At 38.0% G+C, this 20,507-nt stretch overlaps 2 protein-coding genes across 3 annotated transcripts in view; one reads left to right on the top strand and one right to left on the bottom strand.

The window, feature by feature from the left end:
- LOC110442394 overlaps positions 1–10,517 on the bottom strand; it is a 33,725-nt gene extending 23,208 nt beyond the window's left edge. The window contains exon 1 of the mRNA XM_021485980.1: positions 9,571–10,517. The gene's annotated coding sequence lies outside the window, so the exon portion shown is untranslated. The remainder of the gene's footprint in view (positions 1–9,570) is intronic.
- LOC110442393 (UPF0415 protein C7orf25 homolog) overlaps positions 1–20,507 on the top strand; it is a 196,287-nt gene that overhangs the window by 39,532 nt on the left and 136,248 nt on the right. The window lies entirely within an intron of this gene.

Here is a 20,507-nt window from a genome sequence, read left to right on the forward strand (position 1 = left end):
GTGGGAATAAAGGGGCAGGCAAACTGGGGTGGGGGTGGGGGGGAATAAAGCATAAGGAAAGAAAGGAAGGACTGAAAGAGCAGCCCAACAAAAGATAGGGAAACCAAGGAAAGAGTGAAGGGGGTAATTAAAGTTAAGGAAAGGAAGGAAGGAGTGATAGAGCAATGTAATACAAACGGATAGGGAAACAGCAGGAGGAGGGGAGAGGCAGGATAACTATATATAATTTACAGTTAAAACCAGACACAGTACAGCAGACACAGATGGTTTTTATGTCGACTACAAAGATGGAACTTCAAGTTCCACCAGGAGGTTAATAAATATGTATACAGCTTGTCTATATAAATCTGGTGATAACTCCTACAATGCTGTACTAGAACAAGTACAGTTGTAAACACACAGTCAGGGTTGTCCTCCTATAAATGCCTCACAGATGATGATGTTTACAGTAGACCTGTGGATGGAGAGATGACTTCTGGCTCAGATCCTTACAAATGTTACACCATCATACCTCTAGGAGGAATAAATAAACCCTAAAATCTAAAAATATTTCTCTCATACGTTTTGGTCCATACCAGTTTTGGGCATACTCATGGTATTCCAGGTTTCCTATCCTAGATCTATGTCAACAAATACTTTCAGAATATGTTTAGTTTGGCAGTTGTAAAATTTGGTGATTTTGTTTCCACAAGTTATGCATTAAGGGTTTGTATTCATCAATCACAATATCTGAAAGTCTAAACAAGGTGATTTTATTTCAAGGATGAACATGACCTGATCATCAAGGTCAAGGTTTAATGACTGTCCCTTCCTTGGTTGGGAATTAAGGGAATATACTGGAATTATAATAATAATGATATTATTTTGAGGTTCTTATATACCGCTTTATCACAACTAAGCTAGAAGGTTATGGTAGTCTCAAAGCGGTTCACAAATTATCATCCATGGTTATAGGGCCTTTGCAACCAGCCAATACCTTTCTCAACTCCCTGTGAAGCATTCAGGCGGTGCTGCTATTTTGGCGCTCACAGCATGCATTCAACAATGCCAGTACTGCCCAACCACATACTCATTTACAGCTGTGTAGACAACACAGTGCCGTGATGTGACTCGAACCTCCAACCCTTCGGTCACAAGCCTGGCGTCCTACCACTAATCTACCATGCCTCTATGGATCATAGATGTTCCTTAATAATTGACAGGTTGTAGGTACCCCTAAAGGTCCTTGAATAATAACGAACATGTTGAATTTTGAGACTGATGAAAAAACAAGATGGCATCAAGGTGGCCATCTTAGATTTGTCACTTTAATTTTCTCTTAGCTTTCTCCAGAAGCACTTCCCAGATTTTTCTCCAGTTTCAGTGTCCCGCGTTTGCCCTTGGATGTTCAGTTATAGAAATGATTACATGAACAAGATGGCTGCCAGGAGGTCATCTGGTAATTAGACAGTCACAGTTTGTTATTGTGTCTACTTTGATTGTAGACACAATTTTGTTTACACTAACTAATCTTTGAGTACTGCGCTGCTTTTAATGAAATCTTTGACACGCCTTAGCAGTCATATACACTTTACGTGTGGCAAACATTTTGTTCCATTGATACTAGAAAAAGTATGGCCCTCGACTTTCGAACCAAGCTTTGTCCACAAAAAATACCTCAACATTTTAACATGGATTTCGACTTAATGGTCTGCTTGCTAAATTTTGGATTGTTAATTTGATTTGGCCATTTTTCATAACTGTTCAAAAAACGTCATGCAACTTTTTTTAGGTGTATTTTTCTTCCAATATAACACTATTCATACATAGTGTTTAGCTTCAAAATGAAAACGAAATGTAATTCTGATACAAATTTAATGTAAACTTGACATTATGATCTCATGATCTCGCAGGCTTACGTTGATGGATACTTATCATGCTGCATAAATATACAGTCCTGGAAAATGAATAACTAATATGATGTAAAATATTGATCCTTCAATGTCACACACACTTCTAGTACTGTCATATAAACAACACATGCTTGATTGCGATGCAGTATGTCTTACAAATGGTTCACACACAGTCATACAAATGGTTCACACACAGTCATACAAATGGTTCACACACAGTCATACAAATGGTTCACACACAGTCATACAAATGGTTCACACACAGTCATACAAATGGTTCACACACAGTCATACAAATGGTTCACACACAGTCATACAAATGGTTCACACACAGTCATACAAATGGTTCACACACAGTCATACAAATGGTTCACACACAGTCATACAAATGGTTCACACACAGTCATACAAATGGTTCACATATGGTCATACAAATGGTTCACATACGGTCATACAAATGGTTTACATACGGTCATACAAATGGTTCACATACGGTCATACAAATCGTTCACAGACGGTGATACAAATGGTTCACACAGGGTCATACAAATGGCTCACATACGGTCATACAAATAGTTCACACGGTCATACAAATGGTTCACACAGAGTCATACAAATGGCTCACATACAGTCATACAGATAGTTCACACACGGTTAAACAAATAGTTCACACAGAGTCATACAAATGGTTCACATACGTTCATACAAATGGTTCACACAGGGTCATTCAAATGGTTCACACAGAGTCATACAAATGCTTTACACAGGGTCATACAAGTGCTTCACATATGGTTAAATGCATGATCAAACTGAACACAAACATTGGAAAAACCTCACATACAGATTTAAGCAACACTCACACATGCATGTATGCACATATACACGAGTGAAATAAATGCTTAAGATAATAACCTGCGAATGGTTGTTCGTGGAGGTGACGGAGAAGACATTTTATAGCAATGGATTAATTACCTTCCAGAGAGCATGCTCAAGATCAATAAAGAGCGTTTTGTGGTTTCAAAATTGAGTTTCCTTAAACGGTTGACATTTGAAAATTGGCTGAATTGAAAAGGTGAAAACTTCCTTTAAGTAGTTTTAATTTAAAATGTGACATGTGAGGTAGAAGGTTTCTGTAGGAGTAAGATCTCTAAGGCTATTTGTGGTATATCTAATTGTCCAGATTCTATAGCAGTTCTCACAGCTGCCATATTGGTATCGTGTATCATGTTACTATACATATCACGTTATAGTTGGACACTCAACCTTCAGCATTATATATAGTGTCTAGAGGACTTATAGTTGGAGACTCAACCTTCAGCAGTATATATAGTGTCTAGAGGACTTAACTTCCATCATAATACGGAAAGGTTAGGTGTCAATAGTATCCTTGAATAAGGCATGGATTTCCCTGCGTTATATATATCCTGGTTTGTAGAGGACTCTAAATTCCATCATTTATATAAAGGTTAAATGTTAATAGTAACCTTCAAAAGGTCAGAATAATAGCTTTCAGAGGACTAATTCCTTCATGTGTATGTGAGATTAGGTTTATGATAATTACCTCCAAGCACTAAAAGTCAAAAGGAATATCACAAGGAGTTCAGCAAGTGGCAAAAATCAATATCAAATGTAAAATGACAAAAATGTGTGAAATGTTATTTTCACTCTGTTACCAAGGCAACTTCACTAATTAAACATGAATCCACAGTTGAAATCACACTTAAAAATCTTGAGAAGATGGTTTTAGTCTTCGCTGAAATCTTCAGTACTGAAAATATTTAATTTCCGTTCAAAATGGAAATCAATTTTTCTAAAAAGACCATTTCAATTAGTTTCCGCTGTACTAAATTCACAGCAATACATTTTGTTAAGAAAAGTGAAGACTCACTCGAAATTTGAACTTTCAGAAATATTAATTATTGCTGCCCTGGCAATGTTGATTTGAGTGCTGTGATATTAGCTAAAAGTGTTGACTGATTAAGGTTGCTAGCTCTGTTTTTGGATACCTGTCATCATGCTGGAGTGTCTCACATCAAATGTGGGCCTGGCTTCACTCTCAGCTGCCAGTCCTTTCACGGTGCAGACTCATTTTTCACCTGAACTGACAGTTTCTATAATGGTAAAATTATATACAAGCTGATACCCAAGTTAGATCCTGTATCCATCGTGATAAAGTGTTGTTGTGTTATGGTTTTCAATTATGAATACAAAGTATTAAGTTTATTTATTCAAACAGAAACTGCATTACAAGCTATAGTGAGTGTTTCATCTGGCCATTTTGGGTGTGGCACAGTTTCAACATTGCATAAACCAAGTGTCCCTCTCACAATCCAATTCTCCTTAGGACTGGGACCCTATAAGTTATAGAGAGTGAGGTTTAACTGCAGGGACCTACTTGATCAGTATGATTTAATACTTGGTAATGGGGACTCAATGTTGTATAAATGAAGGATGTGCCCTTGTTCCTTAGAGCAGATAGTAGCGGTCCACATGCAAGAAAAACGTTAATATTTAACAAGCTACCTCTTTATTATGGAGAAAGGCCATGATAACCTGATTTGGTCTCAAGGATCTCTTGGTGACCTGATCTGGTCTCAAGGATCCCTTGGTGACCTGTCTGGTCTCAAGGATCTCTTGGTGACCTGATCTTGTCTCAAGGATCCCTTGGTGACCTGTCTGGTCTAAGGGATCCCTTGGTGACCTGTCTGGTCTAAAGGATCCCTTGGTGACTAGACCTGTCTGGTCTAAGGGATCCCTTGGTGACCTGTCTGGTCTAAGGGATCCCTTGGTGACCTGTCTGGTCTAAAGGATTCCTTGGTGACTAGACCTGTCTGGTCTAAGGGATCCCTTGTTGACCTGTCTGGTCTAAGGGATCCCTTGTTGACCTGTCTGGTCTAAAGGATCCCTTGGTGACCTGTCTGGTCTAAAGGATCACTTGGTGACTGTAACTCAACACTGCATAAATAAAGGACCTTACAGGAGAGAAGGGCCTGCATGGTCCAGTGCAGGTACATGTATGTATAGACATGTTCTCAGTACACTCTTTTTTGCTATATAGATAATTTTTACCTCTTATTATATTCTGTGATGATACAATGATGAAGTCCTACCCATAATTTTATTTAAACATTTATTTTCCATTACCTTTGGATTTGTCCTTTATCAGTGTCTGTAAAAAACAATTAGTTTTTGTCTTTTTTCTGCACCGATTTAAAAAAAAATGTCGCACAAGACTTTTATCATTGACAAACAGATATATCAAATTGTGAATTATCATGTTCCCACCCTTCCATTTAGCCAGAGGGTGTCAAATTAATTGGCACAATCAATTATAAAAATCTCCTTCCTTAGCCTCGGAAATACTAGAATCAAATAAAGTGAATTGTATGGAAAGGCTACTGCGTTGATGACAAATTGTTAATTTTATTACCAGAAAGTCATCCATTTCTCTATCAAATGATTAAAATTCCAAATGAGCAAATGTCAAAGTGCTGATGGAAGTTATAGTTGATAGTGTTTGATGATGAAAAAACATGTCTTCAAATTGTTTGATTTTTTTAGCAATTCAAATGGATTTGAGAAAGGTATGCAAAGTGTTCATTTAGTCTGGCAGTTAATTAGAAAGTAAGATTTGGTTTGAATGCTGAAGTGTCCTTTTCATGTTTAAATAAAATAACATGTTCTGATTAAGTGCTAGTGCAGAATACTTACACTGAGAAATGCATAATTATCTCCTAAATATAGCTGTTTGTTTTATAGCTATTAATATTGCATAACAAATCTTATGATCATTTTCTCTCTATACACAAAATCTTAGTTTAAATTTGTAAACACCCAACCTTAGTTAAAATTTGTATACACGAAAACTTAGTAAAAACTTGTGTACAAGAAAAATTGGTTAAAATTTGAATACACCCAACTTAAATTTTTAATTTGTATTCACGAAAACCTTAGTTTAAATTTGAATACACAAACCTTAGTTTAAATTCTGAATACTCAAACCTTAGTTAAAAATTGTTACACGAAACCTTAGTTTAAAGGACTAGGGGCGTTAAGGACCATTTCCGGCCTCATCTTGGATTATGAATAAGTTGTTTTATTCTTAATCTTGAATAAACGAAGTATATAATTATGAAATATGAAATTTATTTGACCACTAGTTTAGAAGATATGGCATCACAAAGAGAGCCATTAACCCGCATTTTCACGATAAAATGCTATAATATCGTCTGATGTACGTTATTTGATTGAAAATTGACCATTTTGAAGGAAATTAATTCAACATTTATTTAATTTTGAAAGCCTGCGCATGCAACAAACAAAATAAAATTTGGCATGCTTAAACATTGTCAAACTAGTGTCCATTCACAGAAAGGAATTTTTGTTTGTCACGTGCGCAGGCTTTCATTTCGGCATGCCAACAGTCCCAAAACACCATGTTTTGGCTATTTCTGCATAGCAACGCGATTTTGTTGCTATGGTAACACATCTACGCATGCACATCGAAAAAAAATAACACCAAGAAAGATAGCCCCAATTAATCAATATGATGTTTATAACTGAAATTGGTAAATAAATTCAAGATGAAATTTTGACTTTTCGTGAGGCTAAAACTGACCCCTAACGCCCCAAGTCCTTTGTATGTCCTCAACTTTAGTTTGAATTTGTATACTGTGTGTACACCCAACATAAGTTTCAATCTGTGTATACACCCAACATAAGTTTCAATCTGTGTATACACCCAACATAAGCTTCAATTGATGTACTACCAATATAAGTTTCAATTTGTTACATAATCCAACTTTAGTTTTAATTTATATGTAAAGATCCTATTTTGTATCATATTCTAATTGATTTTTTACCTTGAGTCATTACAGTACATTGTAGTATGAAATGTCATGCTATCATAATTGCTGTGACTCTGTAAACAAATTCTGATTGAATACATACAAACCGTATGGCATATAAAGGATGGTTATTTTACTATTTCAGGATTGATATAGGGTAGCTTCATCATGATGCTATGGTGAAATGACAGCCATTTACATATTTCTGGAGGAATGTGAAGATTGCAAAGTTACAATGAGATCCTAGAGTTGATCTCCTTTTGTTCCTCTCACATATTTTTGGTTATTAATAGAATATCAAAAATGTGTTCTTAACAAATGATTGGTTACTGATAAGTGGTCCTATGTCATGGTTCCTACATGCCTTGAAAAGGCTCTAAAAACAAATGCTTTGATTGTATATTAATTTTTAGCCCACCATCATCTGATGGTGGGCTATTCAAATCACCCTGCGTCCGTGGTCCGTCGTCCGTCCGTAAACAATTCTTGTTATCGGTATTTCTCAAGAAATACCAGAGGGATCTTTCTCAAATTTTATATGCAGGTTCCCCTTGGTCCTTAGCTGTGCAGGGCAAATTTTGAGACTGATCGGATAAACAACATGGCCGACAGGCAGCCATCTTTGATTTTGATAGTGAAAGTTTGTTATCGCTATTTCTCAAGAAGTACCGGAGGGATCTTTCTCAAATTCTATATGTAGGTTCCCCTTGGTCCTTAGCTGTGCAGGGCAACTTTTGAGACTGATCGGATAATTAACATGGCCGACAGGCAGCCATCTTGGATTTTGATATTGAAAGTTTGTTATCGCTATTTCTCAAGAAGTACTAGAGGGATCTTTCTCAAATTTTATATGTAGGTTCCCCTTGGTCCTTAGCTGTGCAGGGCATTTTTTTGAGACTGATCGGATAAACAACATGGCCGACAGGCAGCCATCTTTGGTTTTGATAGTGAAGGTTTGTTACCGCTATTTCTCCGGAAGAACTAGAGGGATCTTTCTTAAATTTTATATGTAGGTTCCCCTTGGTCCTAGCTGTGCAGGGCAACTTTTGAGACTGATCGGATAAACAACATGGCCGACAGGCAGCCATCTTGGATTTTGATAGTGTAGGTTTGTTACCGCTATTTCTCCGGAAGAACTAGAGGGATCTTTCTTAAATTTTATATGTAGGTTCCCCTTGGTCCTAGCTGTGCAGGGCAATTTTAGAGACTGATCGGATAAACAACATGGCCGACAGGCAGCCATCTTGGATTTTGATAGTGAAAGTTTGTTATCGCTATTTCTCAGGAAGTACGGGAGGGATCTTTCTCAAATTTTAAATGTAGGTTCCCCTTGATCCCTCGTTGTGTATGTTATATTTTGAGACTGATCATAAAAACAAAATGGATTAAAAGAAGAACTAAACAGATCTTTCTCATATTGCAATGATCGATTCTATTTCTTTCACATTAAGTACTGTACTAGTAAATATGTGAAATGACAAACTCACTTTGAAGGTTGGCTTTCATACACATCAGTATAAGTTTAGATCAAAAGTTACCTCAAGGTGCATTTACTGTTAACATGACTCGATCAAACAGATTAGAGGAAAGAAGAGAAAAGATCGAACTGACAAAAAACTAATGAAGATGGTACAAAGGTGGGCGCCAATATCCCTCTGGGATCTCTTGTTGAGGTTCTGTGGTGTTATTTTCAAAAAAATGAGTTAAGAAAATACAAGAAATGAAAAATTTGTTACAAGTTAATTTCTAGATTTTCAGACTGCCAACCAGTGTTAGGTTTTAGGGTTGTTTGGTGTTTATATGGTGAGTTTAGCGACATCCAGGTTACACATCTAGACCTGTGTTAGGTTTTAGGGTTGTTTGGTGTGTATATGGTGAGTTTAGCGACATCCAGGTTACACATCCAGATCTCAGATTTTTGAGATTTGCAAATAACATCCAAAACAGACTATGTATTGCTTAAATATTGTTTGTTTTCATTTTATAAATGAAGATATATTATAAATTCTCTCAGTTGACATTGTGCCATTTTAGAATGATCATCTAAATTTGTATGAATATGTGAACATCACTATTTCTGTGTTCTGAGTTTATAGTCTTGCTGACTTCAAAGCAGAATGCATATTCCTCACTTTTGCCTTTTGTTAAAGCAAAATAATTGACTACTTTTTCAGTTTGAACTTTTTTTGAAATCGCAATTACCTGAACCCTAGATTATTCAAATATCTCATAGCTGTCAATTGTTAGATGACAAAATCGTTAAACAGGAACTTTCGACTAAATCTATAACTTGTGTGATTTTTGAGTTATGAGGAATTTCATGATGGTATATCCAAATCTTTATTAAATTTTTCCAACTGTTCTGAATTGTTACATTAGATAAATATAATTACTTGTCTGTATCTGTACCTCAGAAATAAATAAATGTACAAGTAATTATTTGTCATGTTTTCAACTGATAATACACTATTATTATAGTTTTCTAACGGTTCAATGGCTGCTAAAATTAAATTACAGTTTACGCATGCATTGATTAAACTTCGGATAATGAAAGTAAAACCATGATTTACAGCAAAAGTTGATGTCAGAGACTTATTGAAGTAACTGTACTTACAAATGTATGTGTTGAATATGTGCTACTTAAAGATATACCATATGACTACTGCTACTTGTGAACTGCTAATGTGTTGACTGATGTTGCTGACACTACTATCACAACTGTGCTGTAGGTTTTACAGAGATATACACAGTCCAAATTAATGGCAGAGAAATATTAACATAACCTAAAAGAAAGAACAACATGTATGTTAAATGGAATATCTGTGTCTTACCAATATCAGATTCTCCCAGTCGGAAACATTAATCCTTTGTAGGTATATGCTTACTCCCAACACGCGAGTACTCCAGCTTAAATCCTGGCTATAGGTAGTTTATGAGTACTCCAGCTTTAATCCTGGCTATATGTAGTTTATGAGTACTTCAGCTTTAATCCTGGCTATATGTAGTTTATGAGTACTCTGGGTACGCCTGGTATAATCCTTAGATGTCAGTACTATCTAGAAAATTCAGTATTAATCCTCGTCAAGTGTTGTCTAAATAATCCAGTTTGAATCCTTGTCGAGTACTGCCAGTGCAGTTTGAATCCTTTGTACTGTATGGCTACACCCTTAACTATCCTCAGGATGTGAATACTATGTGAGTACTGTCTACAGTCTCCAGCATTATGTATCCCTTGTAGGAGACTGGTCCAATCTGTCAAATATCAACAAAGAGCAGATATGGCACCTCTGGGTATCGGTGAGAACAAAACAGGAACATAATTCTCACAAAATGTACTACAACAATGAATTGTAATAATAGAAGCTGAGGCTGCAGGAGGAAATATCAATATGATGAGCAAAGCTTGTGGTGAGGAGGAGGTCTCCCCACTGTCTATACTCTACACCTGGTGCTGGGAGGCAGTTATCACCCAGTAAATCTACAATTAGCTTAGAGCACAGGGTCATCAGTATGCACCATCTCCCAGAAACAGCTGGACATACACATTCCTGTAGTCAGACAGACAGGCCCAACAATGCTTTATAGACACCAAGATAGGCCTCGACAGATGCTGTGTCCTTGTCCATCATGAGACTGATGTAGATCTGCTGTTTGTTGATTTGTGTGATCACAGTTTTAAATCTGATTAGTCCATTGCCACTAGTTACTGGATGGACAGCACCACAGCATCCTGTACAGAGGCAGAGTATTAGCCTGTATAGCAATGGAGCTGTGACACAGTGGCCCTTATATACTGTGACTCTGTATAGCAATGGAGCTGTGCCACAGTGGTCCTTATATACTGTGACTGTATAGCAATGGAGCTGTGACACCCTTATATAGTGTGACTGTATAGCAATTGAGCTATGCCACAGTGGCCTTTATATAGTGTGACTCTGTATAGCAATGGAGCTGTGCCACAGTGGTCCTTATATACTGTGACTGTATATCAATAGAGCAATGACACAGTGGCCCTTTTATAGTGTGACTCTGTATAGCAATGGAGCTATGCCACAGTGGCCTTTATATAGTGTGACTCTGTATAGCAATGGAGCTGTGACACAGTGGCCCTTATATAGTGTGACTGTATAGCAATGGAGCTGTGCCACAGTGGTCCTGATATACTGTGACTGTATAGCATTGGAGCTGTGACACAGTGGCCCTTATATACTGTGACTCTGTATAGCATTGGAGCTGTGCCACAGTGGTCCTTATATACTGTGACTGTATAGCAATAGAGCTATGACACAGTGGCCCTTTTATAGTGTGACTCTGTATAGCAATGGAGCTGTGACCCAGTGGTCCTTATATACTGTGACTGTATAGCATTGGAGCTGTGACACAGTTGCCCTTATATACTGTGACTCTGTATAGCAATAGAGCTGTGACACAGTGACCCTTATATAGTGTGACTATATAGCAATGGAGCTGTGACACAGTGACCCTTATATAATGTGACTGTATAGCAATAGAGCTGTGATACAGTGGCCCTTTTATAGTGTGACTCTGTATAGCAATGGAGCTGTGCCCCAGTGGTCCTTATATACTGTGACTGTATAGCAGTAGAGCTATGACACAGTGGCCCTTTTATAGTGTGACTCTGTATAGCAATGGAGCTGTGGCACAGTGACCCTTATATAGTGTGACTGTAAAGCAATGGAGCTGGGACACCGTGGCCCTTATATACTGTGACTGTATAGCAATAGAGCTATGACGCAGTGGCCTTTATATAGTGTGACTGTATAGCAATGGAGCTGTGAAACAGTGACCCTTATATAGTGTGACTGTATAGCAATAGAGCTGTGATACAGTGGCCCTTTTATAGTGTGACTCTGTATAGCAATGGAGCTGTGACCCAGTGGTCCTTATATACTGTGACTGTATAGCAATGGAGCTGTGCCACCGTGGTCCTTATATACTGTGACTGTATAGCAATGGAGCTGGGACACAGTGGCCCTTTTATAGTGTGAGTCTGTATAGCATTGGAGCTGTGCCACAGTGGTCCTTATATACTGTGACTGTATAGCAATGGAGCTGTGACACAGTGACCCTTATATAGTGTGACTGTAAAGCAATGGAGATGTGACACAGTGGCCCTTATATAGTGTGACTGTATAGCAATAGAGCTATGACGCAGTGGCCTTTATATAGTGTGACTGTATAGCAATGGAGCTGTGACACAGTGGTCCTTATATACTGTGACTGTATAGCAATAGAGCTATGACGCAGTGGCCCTTATATAGTGTGACTGTATAGCAATGGAGCTGTTACACAGTGGTCCTTATATAATGTGACTGTATAGCAATAGAGCGGTGACACAGTTGCCCTTATATAGTGTGACGGTATAGCAATGGAGCTGCTACACAGCGGTCGTTATATACTGTGACTCTGTATCGCAATAGAGCTATGACGCAGTGGCACTTATATAGTGTGACTGTCTAGCAATGGAGCTGTGACCCAGTGGTCCTTATATACTTTGACTGTATAGCAATGGTGCTGTGACACAGTGACCCTTATATAGTCCTTATATACTGTGACTCTGTATCGCAATAGAGCTGTGACACAGTGTCCCTTATATAGTGTGACGGTATAGCAATGGAGCTGCGCCACAGCGGTCCTTATATCCTGTGACTGTATAGCAATGGAGCTGTGACACAGTGGTCCTTATATAGTGTGAGTCTGTATAGCATTGGAGCTGTGCCACAGTGGTTCTTATATATTGTGACTGTATAGCGATGGGGCTGTGACACAGTTGTGGCCCTTATATACTGTGACTGGGATTTATTTAAGGATTGAACTGTTTTTGTATGGTTTTTGTGATCTATTTGAATGACACAGCTTTGCAAGCAAACAACATAATGCACGCTAAATACCATACAAAAACAGTTCAATACTTATACTCACATTTTCTCTGCCTCTTATGTTCTTTTTTAACTTATAATTTATATTTAAAATTAAAAATGCCCGCCTTATCGACAGTTCACACAATTTCGTCAATAGTTTGAACAGCGTATTGTCACGTGCTGATTGGCAAACAAAGTAGTACTTTGAAATTTTAACAAACACTTCAATTTTATTCCACAATTTAGTATCAATACAATTGTGTATGATATGTTTATAGGGTGATTTAAGTTTATCAATAGAACTCTGAGCTGAAAGTTAGATTTGAAATTGTTTCGAATTTTCCCGGAACAAATTTCACGCATGGACAAATACAGTGAACACCGTAAATCCGACCTTGCCCTCCACGAGGGAGTTATTTTTGGAAGTTAATTCAAACTTTTCTCTTTGCTCATTTTGTGAAGAATCCAGGCGTGAATGTATTTGTTGATTGTATGGTAACCTGACAACAGTCGGTAGATTCTATAACAGCGTAGTTATTTGACATGTCGTCAGAAACTGAGGAACCGTGGATGTGAGACGTGTGAAGTTGATAGCGTTTGGAGTGAGTGATCTTGCGACGGAGCACAGGTTCGTTACAAATGTCTGAAATGTTAATGTGTGCTGTGACTCTTATCAGTAGGCCTGTAAATTATGTGTCAGTAGGTCTATAGAATATGTGTGTTTCAGACATTTGTAACGAACCCCTGTTGATCAGTGCAGTGTAACAGACGATATTCTGATAAATTGCATGAGCGTTAAAATTGTTTCCATTGCCGGCATTGGTGATTTCAAACAATGTGCATTTTGTACGATATTGCAGACCTTGGTCTTGTTTTCGTTGTAATAAAAGTGTTTTTAGCTCACCTGGCCCGAAGGGCCAAGTGAGCTTATCCCATGGTGCAGCGTCCGGCGTCCGGCGTCCGGCGTCCGTCAACTTTTTCCTTTAAAATGCTACTTGTCCTGAATGGCTCAAAGGATTTTGACCAAATTTGGTCAGGAGCATCATTGGCCAAAGGGTTCTCAGTTTTGTATAAACGGAGGGTATAACCCCCCTGTGGGGGCAGAGGGGCGGGGCCAAATAGGGGGAAAATAGGTAAATCTTTAAAAATCTTCTTCTTCTCAACCAATTGAAGGATTTTGACCAAATTTGTCCTAGAGCATCTTTGGACAAAGGAGACTCAAGTTTTTATAAACGGAGGGTGTGGCCTCTTTGGGGGCAGAGGGGCGGGGCCAAATAGGGGAAGTAGAGGATTTTTTCTCTCCTACTATACAAGTGAAGGGATTTAAACCAAATGCAGTCTGAAGCTTGGTCAGGAGCATCATTGGCCAAAGGGTTCTCAGTTTTGTATAAACGGACGNCAAATATCCTTCTCCTTTTGTACCGATGAAGGGATTTTGACCAAATTTGGTCTGGAGCATCATTGGCCAAAGGGTTCTCAGTTTTGTATGAACGGAGGGTATGGTCCCCCTGGGGGCAGAGGGACGGGGCCAAATAGGGGAAAATAGGTAAATCTTTAAAAATCTTCTCCTCAACCAATTGAAGGATTTTGACCAAATTTGTCCTAGAGCATCTTTGGACAAAGGAGACTCAAGTTTGTATAAACGGAGGGTGTGGGCCTTCTGGCGGCATAGGAGCGGGGCCCAATAGGGGAAATAGAGGATTTTTTTTCTCCTACTATACAAGTGAAGGGATTTAAACCAAATGCAGTCTGAAGCATGCTTAGGGAGAAAAGAATCAATTTTGTTTAAACTGAGGTGTGTGGATTCCCCTTCTTTGGGGCAGATTAGTGGGGCCCATTAGGGGAAATAGAGGAAAACATTAAAGATCCTTCTCCTTCTGTACCGTTGAAGGGATTTTAACCTAACCAAACTTGTTTTAGAGAATCTTTGGGCAAAGGGAATTGAATATTTATAAATGGAAGATGCAACTTTGTTACTTGTACTCTTTTGATAAACCTGAATTGTACTCAGCAGGTTTTAAATTGAAAAATAAAATACCAGGTGAGCTATTAAGGCCCCTGGACCTCTTGTTTATTTTATATTTTATTTTCCACATGAATTTACAATGACATTGTCAAATCTCACAATGCCCAGCGATATTTCAGCAGCCGTCATGTTTATTTATGTTGGATTTTGTAGTTCCGGTCAGTGTTGTATTAATATGCTAAGAATTGTGTCTCGTGATGCATGGTTATTAAAGTCCCATCAACGACACAGCTTTCAAAGAGGCTATATAGTGACAATGCCATGCAAATGTAAATATATATCTCATTGAAGCTCTGACACAATTGCCTTCATATACTTTGTCTTACCAGGGGTCTATATCTCACTAAATCAGTGACAAGGTGACACTTTCATGGCCCATATATATACTGTGACTCTCCAGGGGGTATATTTCACACTGAATCCGTGACAATTAGGTGACACAGTGGCCCTTAAAGTACTGTAACTGGAATCTATATCTCACTGAAGCTGAGTAAAGTGGATACAATGGCCATTATACTATAGTGGTCCATCTTTCCCTGAAGCCGTGACAAGTTGAATTGACCCCCCCCCCCCACCTCCAATATTAACTGACTGTGACTGATCTTTATAACACTGGAGATGTAACACTGCTATCAATGGCCGGGTTTTACTGTGACTTAGTCTTTAACCTTTCAACCTAACTGTGACTTAAATATGTGACAAGCTTTACTGGAGACTTGAACTTGAACAGTGTTTTCATGTTTGTTGAGGTGAAAGGTAATGTGACAGAAATGTTTATTTTGGTTTCTGAAGGTATATACATTTTAAACAAATAAATGTTATCTAGTGTATATTCCAGTCACCCACAGCTCCTACAAACACACCCTAGTTCCTTTCCAAATTCCACCCAATGGTAGTCCCAGCTAGGCTACGTCTTCCTGATTTCTATCTGTGTGCAAGTAATTTGTTTGCACCAACTCCAGAGTTCAAGGTCTCTTCTGTATTGTGAGAGTTCTATAGCAGCTTTACATGTACACATATTATCATATCAAACGACAAACTGGATCGGAAATTTATCATTTAAAACCTCTTTGAGTACATCCACAGTTGAGAATGATTATAACGTTGCATTTTTCATAAAGCCAGCCAGCTACGTTGCAACATGGACTCTGTGGTACATAAGTAACCTAAATAATTAATGTTTTCTTTATGAATTGAATTGACACATTTACTCTACCACAAACCAATGTAAACCTGGTGCCTGGTAAGGTTTATCCATGGATTCTGTCCTTTTGATGTTTGTGTTTGTCTAGGTTTCTTTCTGACTTTCAAGAAAGATATAGACATGGTGTTTGAATCATGATCAAACTTACAACACAGCACATATAAAGATAAAAAGGTAGCCCAGTGTATCTCTGTTTGAGTTAGAAACTGCTTTTTATGACGAATTTCTTGACTGTCCTCTTCAATACAGTTATGATACTGCCCGATTGCTATAGGTGTTGTTTTTTTTTTATCAGTTCCCTGTTGATATACTGCCCATGTTATCATTCATGAACATACAGTTGTGATGACACATATACGTTATGGGATAGATTTCTCTCCCACTGGGAGGGAGAGGAGTTTTTGGAAGAGAGTTTTTTTATCATTGCGAGGTTTGCTTTTATATATTGAACGAAGTTAAATTCGTAAATTAAGACTTATTTATATAATTGCCATGCAGTGATCCAGAGCTTTCTAAATAGAAGAAAATCTCCTATTGTTGTGTGTAGATATGTTTCCAGAAAATTAGAAATTTCAAACATTGCAACCAATTCTCCAGAAAAATTGAAGCATCAAATATTAAACAAATAGTACACAGGTATATATGTCCAGTGATGAACAAAAGTAATTATTCATGATAAATAACAATTGTTTTCAAACTCGGGTAACTGTTAGGGATCACATACCTGACTGTCTAAAACTGAACTCATCATGAATTGGAAAATTTTAACCTGAATGACAATAACTTCAATAAATCTGTAATGAAAAGAAATTTGTACCTTGTGGAACTTTTGTGAAAACCCCCAATAATGAGACTATAAACAAGAAAGATAATGCAACAGAACCTACCAGGTATTTGAACTCTTGACCTCTGATCACAATGTGGTCACCCTTATATAACCAACTGTCAGCTATCAGGTATTTGAAGCCTTGACCTCTGATCACAATGTGGTCGCCCTTATATAACCAACTGTCGGCTATTAGGTATTTGAACCCTGGACCTCTGATCACAATGTGGTCGTCCTTATATAATCAACTGTCAGGTACATGGTATTTAAACCCTTGACCTCTGATCACAATGCAGAGCTGCCAACTCTTACAATTTAGGCGTAATTATTACGATTTTGAGGTCTGAATTACGCTAGTACGATTTTCAAAGTAAAATTACGATTTTTTTTTAAAAATCCGGAATTTTTCCGTTTTTTGTTAGTTTCGCTGTAATCCGGTCCCGATGTTCGTTTTCAGTATTATAATCGCAAATCAGATACACGCGTGCGCTTGCATCGATTCACAAGATAGGCTGGAGTTAATTCAATGTGAAAAGGACGTTTGTAGATGAAGTAAAATGGTGGAAAAACGTGTCAAACTGGACGGGCAAGAAGACGTTTCTCCTAGGAAAAAAAGGAAATTATCCATTCAGACGTTTAGAGGGGAATATCCGAAGCTGTATCCGGACATTGTAAAGTCTGCCAAATGAACTACTTATGCCCGATGCATTCTGTGTTGATGTGATTTTGTGATTTCGCACGGTGGCGAAAATGACATAATAAAAAAGCATTTGAATACTACCTGAGATTACTATTTCTTAATCTCTAAGGTTGGCAGCTCTGACAATGTGGTCGCCCTTATAGAACCAACTGTCAGCTATCAGGTATTTGAACTCTTGACCTCTGATCACAATGTGGTCCCCCTTATAAAACCAACTGTCAGCTATCAGGTATTTGAACCCTTGACCTCCGATCACAATGTGGTCACCCTTATATAATCAACTGTCAGCTATCAGGTATTTGAACTCTTGACCTCTGATCACAATGTGGTCGCCCTTATATAACCAACTGTCAGCTATTAGGTATTTGAACCCTTGACCTCTGATCACAATGTGGTCGCCCTTATATAATCAACTGTCAGCTACATGGTATTTGAACCGTTGACCTCTGATCACAATGTGGTCACCCTTATATAACCAACTGTCAACTATCAGGTATTTGAACTCTTGACCTCTGATCACAATGTGGTCGCCCCTATATAACCAACTGTCAGCGATCAGGTATTTGAACCTTTGACCTCTGATCACAATGTGGTCGCTCTTATATGACCAACTGTCAGCTATCAGGTATTTGAACTCTTGACCGCTGATCACAATGTGGTCACCCTTATATAACCAACTGTCAGCTATCAGGTATTTGCATGAACTCTTGACCTCTGATCACAATGTGGTTGCCCTTATATAACCAACTGTCGGCTATTAGGTATTTGAACCCTTGACCTCTGATCACAATGTGGGCGCCCTTATATAATCAACTGTCACCTACATGGTATTTGAACCCTTGACCTCTGATCACAATGTGGTCGTCCTTATATAACCAACTGTCAGCTATCAGGTATTTGAACTCTTGACCTCTGATCACAATGTGGTCGCCCTTATATAACCAACTGTCAGCTATCAGGTATTTGAACCGTTAACCTCTGATCACAATGTGGTCGCTCTTATATAACCAACTGTCAGCTATCAGGTTTTTGAACTTTTGACCTCTGATCACAATGTGAAAAGGCCTTATATAACCAACTGTCAGCTATCAGGTATTTGAACCGTTGACCTCTGATCACAATGTGGTCGCCCTTATATAACCAACTGTCAGCTACCAGGTATTTGAACCCTTGACCTCTGATTACAATGTGGTCACCCTTATATAACCAACTGTCAGCTACTAGGTATTTGAACCCTTGACCTCTGATCACAATGTGGTCACCCTTATATAACCAACTGTCAGCTAACAGGTATTTGAAGCCTTGACCTCTGATCACAATGTGGTCGCCCTAATATAACCAACTGTCAGCTATCAGGTATTTGAACCGTTGACCTCTGATCACAATGTGGTCACCCTTGTATAACCAACTGTCAGCTACCATACTAGTGGTAGTCCCTTTACCTAGCCTGACAACAGCTATGTCCAAAATGAAATTGATTAACTACAGTTGAACTATTCTCTAGTGCTTCAAGGCTCATGGGCTTCTCTTGTTTCCTCTCATTTATTTTTTATTTTAAAAATCAGGAAAATTCTGTCATCTCAAATTTTGTTTAAATTCAATAAATTTATTTAATAGAACACCAAAAATTACAACACATTCCTATATTATTTTGTCAGATTTGGGTCAGTGTGAGCACTTTTCAGGTATTTTTAGATTTTTACCAGACGTTTATTCCTCCATTAAATGTTTGAGAGTTTGACGAGTACACCAGACTGGTTCTACCATGTCCCTCCTGCTGTGTTTATTATAAACATTAAAAAAGGTTAGAAAGCATGACATTTTAGAAGTACACTGTTAAAGTACAGTGGAATCTGTATTAAGCGACCACCCTGGAGGGAAATTAAAAAAACGATTGTTTAATAAAAGTGGTCGTTTAATACAATTTGACTATATTTTGTACACATTGTAACGACTATAACAAAAATGACTTAAATAAAGACGACAGCATGTTGCCGTAAAATGGACTGGTTTTGTTGTCGTTAGTACTTTGGCATTGAGAAGTTCAGGGATGTTGTTAAAGGCGTTAAATATTGATGAGGAATAAGAAACAATATGTATGCTAACATAAACATATTTACTGTTTAGTTGCGCTGATATTTAATGATAATTTCGCACGAGATTGCTGTCGTGATCATCACTCGACCCGATTTCAAGAATGAAAACTTGCCAGTGTACTTCATCCAATCAGATGGAGGATATTGTAGGGTTAAAGGTTACATTGCCTAGCATGACACTCATGCAATCAAAATTGTTTTGCTCAACTGCGATAAATATCGGTCCATATTTTCACTGCTAAATCATCAATATCTGCAGTTAAAAAAAATACTTTTTTGTTTCTACACAATAATAAATTTATTATTAGTTTGGATATTTTTTTTTTTCAAATATTGTTCATTGAACTTGGTAAAAAGATCGTGAATTAGCCCTTCGTCAAATGTGGTGACGGTCGCAAATTTGGAGATACACAACTATTTCAACGACTGTTTGGTGTATTTTCCTCAAACATGATCGCTAAAATGTATCAAATGTGGTTGTTTAACATAATTTTGGGGTCGCAGTTTTTGTTGGTCTCTGGTCGTGTTAGACAGATGGTCGCTTAATATAGTTAAGCTACATAGTAAAAACGGTCGGGAGGAATGAAAAGTGGTCGCATGAAACAGATAGTCGTTTAATACAGATCGCTTGAGCAGATTCAACTGTACAACTTATGTAAATATTGGCTGTAATAAATCAATCAATAGGCTACCGAGTACCATGGTAACCATCGTAGACTACAGTAAACTGATAAACGCACCGTGATAGTGTAACATATGGAAACCTACAGTAATCATTGTGGACTACAGTAAACTGTGATATACACGCCGTGATAGTGTAATGTATGGAAACCTACAGTAACCATCGTAGACTACAGTAAACTGATAAACGCACCGTGATAGTGTAACATATGGAAACCTACAGTAATCATTGTGGACTACAGTAAACTGTGGTATACACGCCGTGATAGTGTAACGTATGGAAACATACAGTAATCATTGTAGACTACAGTAAACTGTGATATACACGCCGTGATAGTGTAACGTATGGAAAC

The sequence above is a fragment of the Mizuhopecten yessoensis genome, unplaced genomic scaffold, assembly GCF_002113885.1.
Source record: "Mizuhopecten yessoensis strain PY_sf001 unplaced genomic scaffold, ASM211388v2 scaffold716259, whole genome shotgun sequence".
Taxonomy (NCBI): Eukaryota; Metazoa; Mollusca; class Bivalvia; order Pectinida; family Pectinidae; genus Mizuhopecten; species Mizuhopecten yessoensis.